Source organism: Hyperoodon ampullatus (genome assembly GCF_949752795.1).
Source record: "Hyperoodon ampullatus genome assembly, chromosome: 13".
NCBI classification, from domain to species: domain Eukaryota; kingdom Metazoa; phylum Chordata; class Mammalia; order Artiodactyla; family Ziphiidae; genus Hyperoodon; species Hyperoodon ampullatus.
In genome coordinates, this window is record NC_136926.1 from 48,683,626 (window position 1) to 48,695,802 (window position 12,177).

A 12,177-nucleotide genomic window follows, 5' to 3' on the forward strand; every position below is an offset into this window, starting at 1 on the left:
ACCTCTAATTGTAATGCTTATTTAACAACCTGGACAGAAGGGATGGGGGACCGGTTGGGGGGTTGTAATTCTAAAACAGCTGTTAAAATGAAGAGGTTAGGCTGTTTTCTTCTCGATTTTAAAGTTACACTATTTGAGAATGTTTAACATTCAGAGAAAATTTACAGTTATGGCTATTTTGTAAGCAATTAAAAAAAGAATATTGATAATAAAAAAAATCCGTTCTTAATCTGTGCGTAAACCAGTGTTTATATCATATAAATTACATACCTCCAATATCTTGCCCTGGCTTTGACTGAAATTATCGCAGAACTCACAAATGATATGACACTATTTACAATAAATCCCGTTATGAAAGATTCAATTTTGCAGCAATCGGACGCTAGCTACTAAGCATTTGTAAGTATTTGAATTTTATCTTACTTCACTGTTCAACGTACAGAAATTGCATCTGTGTGTTTGATCTGTCCTGCTGAGCTCTACCAGCAGCTTGCATCTCTGCCACTATTGTTTTTAAAATGGCAGGAGGGACGTGACTAGTCAAGAGCACTCAGCGGGATGGATTTCACATGGCCTGAGAGGAGCCAGGATTGTCTTATAAAAAAAATTAATTATGATCATGTAGTCATGTAATTCAAACAGTCTTCATACTTTGACAGAATTATCAGATTTATTCATCAGTGAATCTGCATTTAAACTATGTACAGTGGAAAGATGCTGAAACTGCTGGCACTGAGCAGTCTTAACGAGAGCTGCCACCAGCTCTGAGCAGGCTGGTCAGCCTTCAGGGTGACAGGGACCCAGGTGAATCTGTGGTTCAGGTTGCTCAGGACCATCTCACCGGACTGGGTGAGCTTAATTTTATCTTCAGAGCAGTTCAAGAAGCGTTTTGCTGCCTAACGGGAAGGGACAGCCACATTGAAACTTTACTCCTCTGGTTCTTGACTTTTCTGCTTAAGATTTATGAGTTCTCCTCCAATCATATCAATATCAAAGCCTGGCCTCCCCGTGTGTCTTTCAGTTAGCAAATACTACTTCCCATGGCCTGACCTTTCAGATTGCCACCATTGTAAAATGGGTGGACGAAGAGAGGTATTGTTCCATTTTACAATGAAATGGAGGATGGAAGGACCTGTTGGCTCCCCAAAGCCAGGGAGTGGCAAAACCCAGACAAAACTTGCAGGTTTCTAGTGTTTTATTTTAAATCTTGGGTAGATGTGGCCTGAGATAGCACAAAGCATCAGCATCAAGAAGCTTTCTGAAGAACAAAAAATCTGAAATAACAATAAAAGTCAAGAAATAGTGCTATTGACTAGCACTTAGTCAAAAGCCAGTGTTTTGCTATTGCCACCGGGTCAAATCCAACTCCTTGGCCAGCATCCTGGTTTCCCAGGATCTAGTTCTAATGCTTCTGGGAAGTCTGTTGTTAGCTGTTTTCTGAACACAACCCGCTTTCACACCACAGTGCCAACGCTTAGGTTGTGTTCTTATCAGAGGCCTTGGTTCTCTACGTATAGAAACCGCACGTAGTTCTTAAGATTCAACTCAGACTTCTTTCCAAGGCGAAACTTCTGGCAACTTCAAGCAGACTAATAATAGCTAATACTTTTTGAGCTTATTACTTGTGTGGTGGACACTAGTCTAAATCATTTAGGTGTTTTATTTTCTTAATCCTCTTGCTAATCCTATGAGAATTTGGTAGATTGTAAGAATGGCCCCAGTCTCCATCCTTCCCCATATAAACACCCCATTATAATGTGGCTTGGTTGCTCTTCGCATCAAGAGTGGAGTCTATTTCCCCACCCTTTGAATGTGAGCTGGTCTTGTGACTTGCTTTGACCAATAGAATCAGCCAGAAATGACTTTGTGCTGGCTCCAAGTCTGAGCCTCAGGAGGCCTTGTATAATTCAACTCTCCCTCTCTGAACCCTGCCAGCTGCTATGTGCAAAAGCCCAGGTTAGCCTGTGGCAGATGAGATACCACAAGGACCAAGCCATTGCCCAGCTGACCTGATAACTGAACTCAGCTGTGTGACTGAACTTAGCCGAGGCGGAAGAACTAACACACCCCGAATTACTGACCCACAGAACACTGAGCTAAATAAATGGCTGCCGTTTCAAGCTATTTGCTTTGGGGGTGATATGTTCCATAGTAAAATTAGCTGATAAAGAAAGGTTTTATTACTGTCATTTTACCAATGAACAAAATGAGTTGCAGAGAAATCAAGTAAAATTTTCAGGGTCACACAGCATTTCAAAGGTAGAGCTGAGATTCAGACCCCACAATCTGACTCCAGAGATGAAACAGTCTGCTACACCGGCCACAGAAGAAATGCCTGCCTCCTGTGACCTACATTCATTCATTCATCAAGCATATATCAAGTATTTATTATATACCAGACAATGTGGTAAACACTGAAGATACAATGATGAATAAAACTGCATTCTTGCCCTCGAGGGGCTAACATTCTAATGGAGGAGACAGGTAGGTAAATTACACACAGCACGTGAGTAATTACATTGTGATAATTGCTCTAATAAGGGTATGTGTAATGAACTGGAGCAGAAAGGAGCAGGTTCCTAACTTTCTTATAGCACTTATTATCTGTAATATTCTTTTCACATTTATTATTTACTTCTTTGTATTATTAGTCGCTTATTTAAGAAAATATGTTTTATGATCTCAGCTAGATTATAAGTTCCTAGGGTAGAAAGAGCCTAGTGCCTGGTAAAATTTCCCATGCAGACTGACTCTGTATCTTGCCCATAGTAGTTATTCAATAAATATGTTGATGGACTATGAAAGGTAAATTTTCAGATTTATCAGGGTAACTGCAGAAAGAACAAGGAGGTATGTTATAATCAGAGACTGTGTTTGGCATTTGACTAAAGCGGTATTATTCAATTCTTTGATTATATTGGCCTATTATCTAAAAATGAATAAAAGTCTTTATAATATTGTGAAGTAAACAATTTACTGTTCACAGCACATAGATAAGAGTTTGATGGGACCTCAGTGAGTGCTTCCCTCAAATCTCACCTATGGCAACCATCACTCAGCAAAGTGCTCTAAATCCTTGAAGAGAGCCGCTACTTGTATGGAAATATTAAACTACTAAGCGTACATAGCACAGAACCATATTTCTAAGCCTGGACTCTGGAAGCAGATCACCTGCATTTGAATCCTAGCTCTTCCTCTTTCCATCTGTGTGACCTTGGGCAAATAATCTCTCTCTGCCCAGTTTCCCTATCTTGAGGATCAAGATAGTTGCAGCACTGCCCTCCTAGGGTTTTATGATGCTTAAATTTTTGTAAATATTTGTAAAAGTGCTTAGAACAGTTCCAGACACATAGCGAGTGTCATGTGAATGTTTGTTAAATAAAAAATAAACATATGAAGCTAAAGATTTTTTTCTTTTTCGGCTTCCTTTTTCTTTTCTGCACACTATGTCTAGTGCTCAACAAATATTGGATGGAGGAAGGAGTAAAGACATCTACTTTTCTCAAGGGTGCAATGATTCATGATGCTGTTCAAGAAGCAACTGGTCACTTTAACGAAATAACCTCTATTTTTTTTTTTTTTAGTTTATTTATTATTTTTGCTGTGTTGGGCCTTCGTTTCTGTGCGAGGGCTTTCTCTGGTTGTGGAAAAGGGGACCACTCTTCATCGCGGTGCGCGGGCCTCTCACTATCGCGGCCTCTCTTGTTGCGGAGCACAGGCTCCAGACGCGCAGGCTCAGTAGTTGTGGCTCACGGGCCTAGTTGCTCCGTGGCATGTGGGATCTTCCCAGACCAGGGCTCGAACCCGTGTCCCCTGCATTAGCAGGCAGATTCTCAACCACTGTGCCACCAGGGAAGCCCCTAGAACCTCTGTTTTTGACTTTTCATTTTAGATATTTTATGTTACAGCTTGTTTACCTATAGGTTTAAAAGTCATCTTTCTTTTATCTTTGGGGACATTTGGCATTTCACATACATGTCTTGAGTAACTGAGATTCTTAAAAAGTAAGGATATTTATTATTACTGATAGTTTAATGATAGATGGCAGAATATATTCCTGATTCTGAAAAGCAGCTCTTTGGCGATAGTTCTTCAAGCCAGTGACTGAGATGAGAGAGGATGTTGTTGCACTTCAGCTTCTGTCTTTTTTTTTTTTTTAATTGGAGTATAGTTGATTTACAATGTTGTGTTACTTTCTGCTGTACAGCAAAGTGAATAAGTCATGCATATACATATTTCCACTCTTTTTTAGATTCTTTTCCCATATAGATCATTACAGAATATTGAGTAGAGTTTCCTGTGCTGTACAGTAGGTCCTTATTATAGCTTCTGTCTTTGATGTTACCTGTGACTCTGGACAAATCACTGTTCTTCTCCAGGTCTCAATTTCCCCATATATGGAGAGAGAGAGCATTTGGAGAGAGGTAGTATTTCCTTCATTTAACTACTGTATAGGTTTGTGCTGAGGGGAAGTGGCTAGAGTGAATGGTCCCCAAGAACAATTGGGAACATTCTTAGTGACTTGTGGAATGAGATGACGATTTAGATAATAGAAGAAGAAAAATCTTTTTTGTTCCCTGAAAACGGCCCAGAGGCTTGGGGCCAGAGGTATTTACCCAGTCATCTTTGTGGAAGTAGTCAAATGCAAACAACAAATCCAAAATTGAAAGTATTTTGAGTGTATCAACAGAAATTATATTAGATACATTCACAAATAAATGCTTTTTTAAAATTCAAACAGAAAGTCACAAAAATTATAAACATCCTCATCAGTTCACTCAGTCCCATGTAATTAATTTTTTTTTCATCTTGATCTTTTGTTAGCACTTTTATGAATTCATCAGTTTTCCATTAGAGTTCTGAAAATGCTTATTCATTTAGTTCAGCAGTACAGTCAGTTACCAGAAACCTGTACTTGTCAGAGTCTTTTCCATGAATTCCTTGAAGACGAAACCCTTTTATAATAAATGCTTTTATATGCATCAAAATTTTCAAACAGTTGGAATTTATGGGAAAGTATTTGTTTTACTGTAGAAATGCCCTATTCCGAATGTTCATTAAAGAAAGGCGTGGAACTCTTTCCTTATAAGCAAGACAATGCACCTTTATCATAAAGAGTTATCATCCAGATTTGCAAATTATCCTAATCACCTTCTCCACCCTCAAATTTTTCTTTTATTTGTGGCAATATTTTTTCTTTCTCTTACTGATTCTTAAAAAAGAAGGTAAGTATTGCTGTGTTGCAATATTCACCAGCCCGTTGATTTTTTTTATAGTTAATAGAGAAAAATGACCTAAGTTTTTTAGTCAAATACTTATATGCCTAATCATTAATTATCAATGTATCATTACAAGGACATACTATCTTGACTGAGGTCCAGTTTTCCTTAGAGATGACCTGTTTATACCTTGAAATATCTGTTTATTTCTGCTCTCAGCTTCTTTGATTAGTGCAAATTTTCCCAATTTTTCAATTTTTAGAATAATATTTCTCTGTTGCTCTGTCTTATCCCTTTCTCCATATCCTCTTTACTCTTCTATGCCTTCTCAGTATACCCAATCCTATTTTTAATTATATTACGTTTTATAATACAATATTTCATAGTATTTCAGTAAAATTTCAAATTGTTCAAATTCTATGAATTAATAGTTTTATTGTTGAAGAACTGTCTGACAGTTTGGATAAATTTTGGGAGTCGGCTGGCTTAGGTGACAAATAATTAAAGAATTCTGCTGGGTATTTCATTTTATTTTATTTTTTAAAGACAACTGACTACCTAATGGATATATTTTCTCAAAATCTGATAGTAACAGGCAGCCACTGCTAATACAACCTGATAAATCTGAATTGGAATCTTTTCATTTTGTCTTTACATCTTATTGGGCTCACCAATAGGACTGATTTAAATTCTCTGTGGGGACTTCAATCCCATCTGCAAGAATATTTTGTCCAGTTTTATCTCATTTTATGTGAATGAAGTCCATAGTTTACTCAAATTTCCTTAGTTTTTACCTAATGTCCTTTTTCTGTTCCAAGATCCCATCTAGGATAAACACATTACATTAAGTTGTCATATTTCCTTAGGCTCCTTTTGGCTATATAGTTTCTCACACTTTCCTTGTTTTTGATGACCTTGAAAGTTTTTAGGGACACTGATCAGATAATTTGTAGAATGTTTCTCAATTGGGAGTTGTCTGATGTTCTTCTCATGATAATACTGTGGTTGTGGGTTTTGGGAAGGAGGACCACAGAGGTAAAGCCCCATTTTAATCACAGAATATCTAGTTGATGTTAAACCTTATCACCTGGCTGAGGTGGCATTTGCAGTAAAGGTACTCTTTATTTTTTACTCCTCTTTCCGTAAAGAGGATGTAAGTTTTATTCACAGCCCACACTTAAGGAGTGGAGAGTTTAGCTCCAGCTCCTTGAGGGTGGAGCATCTACACAAAAGATTTGAGATTTGTCTGCAAGGGAGATTTGTCCATTCTCCTGTATCTATTTATTTTTCTTTATTTAGTCATTTATTTATATCAGTATGGGCTCATGGATATTTATTTTGTACTTTGGGTTATAATCCAATACTACTATATTTATTTTGCTGCTGGAACTGTTCAGCGTTGGCCATTGGCAAGTCTTTCTGTTGGCTTCTATATTCCTTGACATACTCCCATCGTTACCTTCCTCCCCCACTCCTCCCTCCCTTCCTTCTTTCCTTCCTTCCTTCCTGGAATGGCAAAATACTGCATGCTCATCTTGTTTATTTCATCCCCCAGTCCTAGAATCAACAATTTCTCCCAGGAACCATGCTTGCCTTTTTGGAGACTGGTGTTAGGAACAAAGATCTGGACATTAGATTGATAGTTGATACTGGGGTGTTTCTTTTAGACATTCTCAGCTGACAGAGCAAGCTGTATGTACACATCTATACATGTTTCTATATGTAGCCATCTGTATCTATATTAAGCTCAACATGAGTTCATACTGTTGTCCCTAACTCTAATCCACTAACAGCCAAACTAATTTTAACTAAAATGGTTTATGTGGGGAAAACATGAGGAGAAGGAAGAACAGGCAAAACAGTGTCCCTGCTTTGGGGTAGATGAGACCAGAGATGATACTAAACTACACTGAACTCCCAAAGGATGTAAACAAGGGCTCCAATGGAGGAAGAAACTATTAATACATCCTTTAGTAACAATTTTCAGATTTACTATTAATAGGGTTATACTTCAAACATTTTTAGGGTAACATGCAGCAAAGGAATACTTTGCAACAGAAGTCCAATATCTTTTCAGTTGGACTTTTCGAAGTCCAATATCTTTTCAATAGGAGAGATGTCAGGATTCTGTAGCCTGAGAGGGAGACTTCAAACACAGCTCTATTGAGAGGAGGCTATAAGACAAAGCATCCCAGCCTAGTCCGACCTTGCTTCTCTAGGCCTTTGATCCTGATGACCACTGGAAGTTCCTATAAGAGGGGTGGTGAGGGGTGGTTGGAGCTACAGTTCACCTAATAGTTCAATGTCCCATAGGAATAGTAGGAAAGAACATGGGACTTGGAATAGAAAGAAATGGACTTGAGGGTCACCTCCACCATTTGTTAGTAATATAAATATCTTAATATCTCTAAACCTTGGTTTTCTCATTTGTAAAATAAGATAATAATTTCTATAATATTTATTTTTTAGGGGCAGTGTAATGATCAAGAAAGCTAACATACGTGAAAGTAATTTGTGAACTGAAAAAACAATGCAAAAAGTATTCTTATTTATATTCTTCGCAGGAGGAGATCACACATATATAGGTAGTTGCAGGTGATATAGCATGGTGGTCAAGAAAGTGAATTCTGGAAAGAGATTGCTTAGGTTAAAATCCCAATGGCCCAGTTTACTAATTGTGTAAAGTTGGTCAAGAAACAATTTCACTGAGATTCAGTTTTCTCCTAGATAAATGAGATTCATTTATCCCATAAACTCATTGTGGGAATTTGGTGGGAGAATGTCTCATACATGGAAAACACTCAATATCAGTTTGGTGAACCCCAAATAATTAATTCACAAGAGAACTGAGAAATAAAGCTATCCCCATGTTAACTTTCCGTGGATTTTAGTTTAATCATCTATGGAGTGGGGAGGGGGTTTGCACAGTTGCTAACTTCCTTTTTAGCTCTAAACCTCAAATTCTGAATCTCTATTTCCTTGGAATGCTGATTGAGGCATGGGAAATGCACTCCCAGCTCATAATGCAGAACCTGGGTAAATTTCTTGAAGTAAGTTAGAGGGATTGGCCCCTCAATTTAGCTATGATGCATTCCCCCCACTTCAGCGATCAGAGAAGGCTACAGTTGGAAAGGCCCTCACTTACACAGGCCCCTTCCAAATCTCTGGGAGGGGCCTTGGCAATGTGTAAAATCTGCAAAAACAAGACATTTTAATTGCAATCAGTTGATTGCTATTTCCACTTTGACTTTCCCTCATGTCAGATGGTATTGGAGGGACCTTGAACATTTTTGAGAGATGGTGAAAGGGAAGGTGATCCAGGAATTTAGTGCAGATTGAGGTAGTAGGATGTATTTATGTGTTCACAATTACAGATGTTCCTCCACTTACAGTGGGGCTATGTCCCAATAAATCCATCATAAATTGAAAATACCGTAAGTTGAAAATGCATTTAATACACTTAACCTACCAAATATCACAGCTTAGCCTGGCCTCATGCTCAGGACACTTACACCAGTTAACAGTTGGGCAAAATCATCTAACACAGAGCCTACGTTATAATAAAATGTTGAATATCTCATGTAAGGTATTCACTACAGTGCTAAAAGTGAAAAACAGAGTGGGTGTCTGGGTAGAGCATGGTGTATGTGTATTGGTTGTTCACCCTTGTGGTCACGTGGCCGACTGGGAGCTGCAGCTCACTGTCTCTGCCCAGCATCACAAGAGTGTATCTTACTAAATATCGCTAGTCTGGGAAAAGATGAAAATTCAAAATTTGAAGTAAGATTTCTACTGGGGCTTCCCTGGTGGCGCAATGGTTGGGAGTCCACCTGCCAATGCAGGGGACGTGGGTTCGTGCCCTGGTCCGGGAGGATCCCACGTGCTGCAGAGCGGCTGGGCCCTTAGGCCATGGCCGCTGAGGCTGTGCGTCCGGAGCCTGTGCTCCACAGCAGGAGAGGCCACAGCAGTGAGAGGCCCGCGTACCGCAAAAAAAAAAAAAAAAAAAAAAAAAAAAAAGATTTCTACTGAATGCATGTTGCTTTTGTATCACTGTAAGTTAGAAAAATAGTAAGTCATCGAAAAATTAAGTCGAACCAACATAAGTCAGGGATTGTCTGCACTTCCAAGTGGTTGCTAGCCCCCCGCAGTGAAAGAAGGACCAACAGAAATACTCTGACTTCCCACGGTGCTGACTCACAAAAAATAGAGATAAGAAGATGTAGGAATGGAAGTTATATTATCATATGAGTGTGTACTATTGCAACAGTTCCTGAAGAACGTGGAGGTATTTAAGATGGTTCTCTGCACAAGAAAATTTGAAATCTTACAGCTCATATATGAAAGAACTTATGGAGCTTCTCTCAAATATGCATATCACCCACACATACAAGTTGGGAAGCTGAAAGAATTTTCTAAGCTACAACAATAAAAAACCCAAATTTTGATCAATCATGTTAAAAGAAAGACTAGAAAGACTAATTGATTTTTTTTTTCTCTAGAAAATAGTGTTACAAAAACTTTGCCATCATGCTAATTGAAGACTATGAAGCCAAAATTTCAGGGAAAAGAGTATTAGGAAGGTGTGTATTTGTCAGTTATTTAGTTAACATTATGTGATTTTCATGGATTATTTATGTTTGTGGTATTGCTAGCTTTTTAATATTTGTAATTTTATGCACTAGAGAATGTGTATCTGCTCCTGTATGTACCCCACATTTGCTTCTTTGAGGATCCTGCCAAGTCTCTTAGAAGAGGCGGTGGGAGTAGATGGATTTCTCTGATGTACAAAGATGCAGGACTGAATTTAGATTTCCTTTTAGATCCTTTGTATTTCAGGAATCTTCTCCATGAAACGAAGAGTTAAGCCTCTCACAGCTTCTTTCTGTTTGTACAGCTCCTTCCCTACTGGCTTTAGAAGAAGCTGGTGGCTCCCAAGGGCTCAGCTTGCTACCTGGAGCCACTCAGGCAATTGACTTGGACTTGTTTGTTCCAGTTGTGCTGATGGATTCCACTATGCATTCATCATTCATTCATTCATCAGCAAAATATTTACTGTTATGTGTAAGGTGACCTCTGCACTCATATATTTTTTCCTTAGAACAAATGCTTTGAGGTTTGTGCAACGGAAGAACTGGCACTGTATGAAAATTTGATTATTTGATTATTTAAGCACATTGTCACTTATCGATATGGGTCTGAAATCTGCAGAAATTTAGAAACTCTTCTGGTATCTTACCTCCTAACCTGGCTTTTCTTGAAATCATACAGATGCCTGATAGCAATTTAGCAATCTCTACCCCAAATATCTTTATTCCAATGGCAGAATCTGAGGGTGTATTTGTGCTAAATGAATCTCCTAATAAAAATGCAATTTATTAACGTGATTTAAAAACTGCCAAATTATTTTGGAAAATAATGTATTGTTGATCAAAACATCTGAATCACAATTTAAGTGGTCAAGTTCTCTATTCCAGGGTAGACATGGTGATTTTGTATGTATGTATGCATGCATGCATGCACATATATATGTGCACACATATATGCATTCATGTGTACATGTGAATTTCATATTTACATACATATACATCTAAATACATAGATATACATATATAGTATATCTAATTACTCTACATGTGCCCTTTGTAAAACTTAAGAATTACTGTACCCATCCTCAGAGGGAATAAGCTATTAAAATATGGTTTAGGACCAACTTAATAGCTTTATTAGAGAAAGAAATATTACCTGTGTCCTATGACCTACGTGGATTTTACTATTTAGGAATACATACACTCGTTTGCTCAGTGGCTTTGTATATTTCCCAAGAGTAGGGCACCAGGTGGTAGGTGCCAACACTAAGCAAAAAATTTGCTCTCCCCTATAAATATTTCAAAGGGGACAACATCAGTCCCCAGTATCCAAATTCTTGTCCAGCTCTGCCCCTAAGCAGGGAGTGAAGGCATATGCTTTAGGTGAGGGACTATCAGAGCCCATCTCTGGCATCCAGGCAGCAAATAGTGGCAAATGAGTCTGAGCTGTGGATCAGCTGGAGGGTAATTGATCATTCTACCCTCTAACCACAGCAGGTGACATCAACCTGTTATCACAATAGCCTAGTCAAAAATGAACAGGAGGTTGTGCCTGTCTCCCAGAATCCCCTCCACGTTGGAGGTGCTCTCCTGTTCACTCTTCCATATACCCTACTGAGAAGATACACAGCTCTACCATGAGGGCCCAAGGGTAACAAATAATTTCTGAAGTTATAGCTTACTGTAAGCTTTCATGCACTTACTCTTCTGAAGAAAATGAATTTACTACATAGAATCACACTCCTCTTAAAATATCCCTGGCTCTCCACAACCTACAGATATATAACAAGCCCAAAAGTACTGATGGACACTGATATATTAAACCATTTCCCCAAAATACCTACAGTGTTTTCATATGAAACAGAAAAAAATCACTAAAGCTATGGTTTGCCAGACAATTACTTTGTCAAATCTCAAGAAATTGCATAATAAATTGTATACATGCATCAAACATGAACAGCAGAGTGTAACAAGCTATGTCTTTCCAGTCCACTTGCTCTTTCATCCAAACAGCAGCTTTTGTTTTCAAGAACAATTCTATATCCCTTTTGAAGGCTTTCATAAAACATGGCTATACATTTATCTATCAAACTAAGTAGAAATAATTGAAACACTTAATATGCACAGTAATAGGGAAACACATGAATAACTTCATTATTAATGTCTATCGATTATTTATGTTTTCAAATAGGCAAATGTAGCTGCTAGTATTTTGATCATGTAAATCTCTGTGTATTTTGGTTTTACCGGTTTATTGGCAAATTTGCAATCCACATTATGGGCATTTTTATTGCTTTACACACTTACTTGACATGTACATAACTGAGGTCAGTTTACCAACTGACTAGTGTTTACTCAATTTGATTACTATG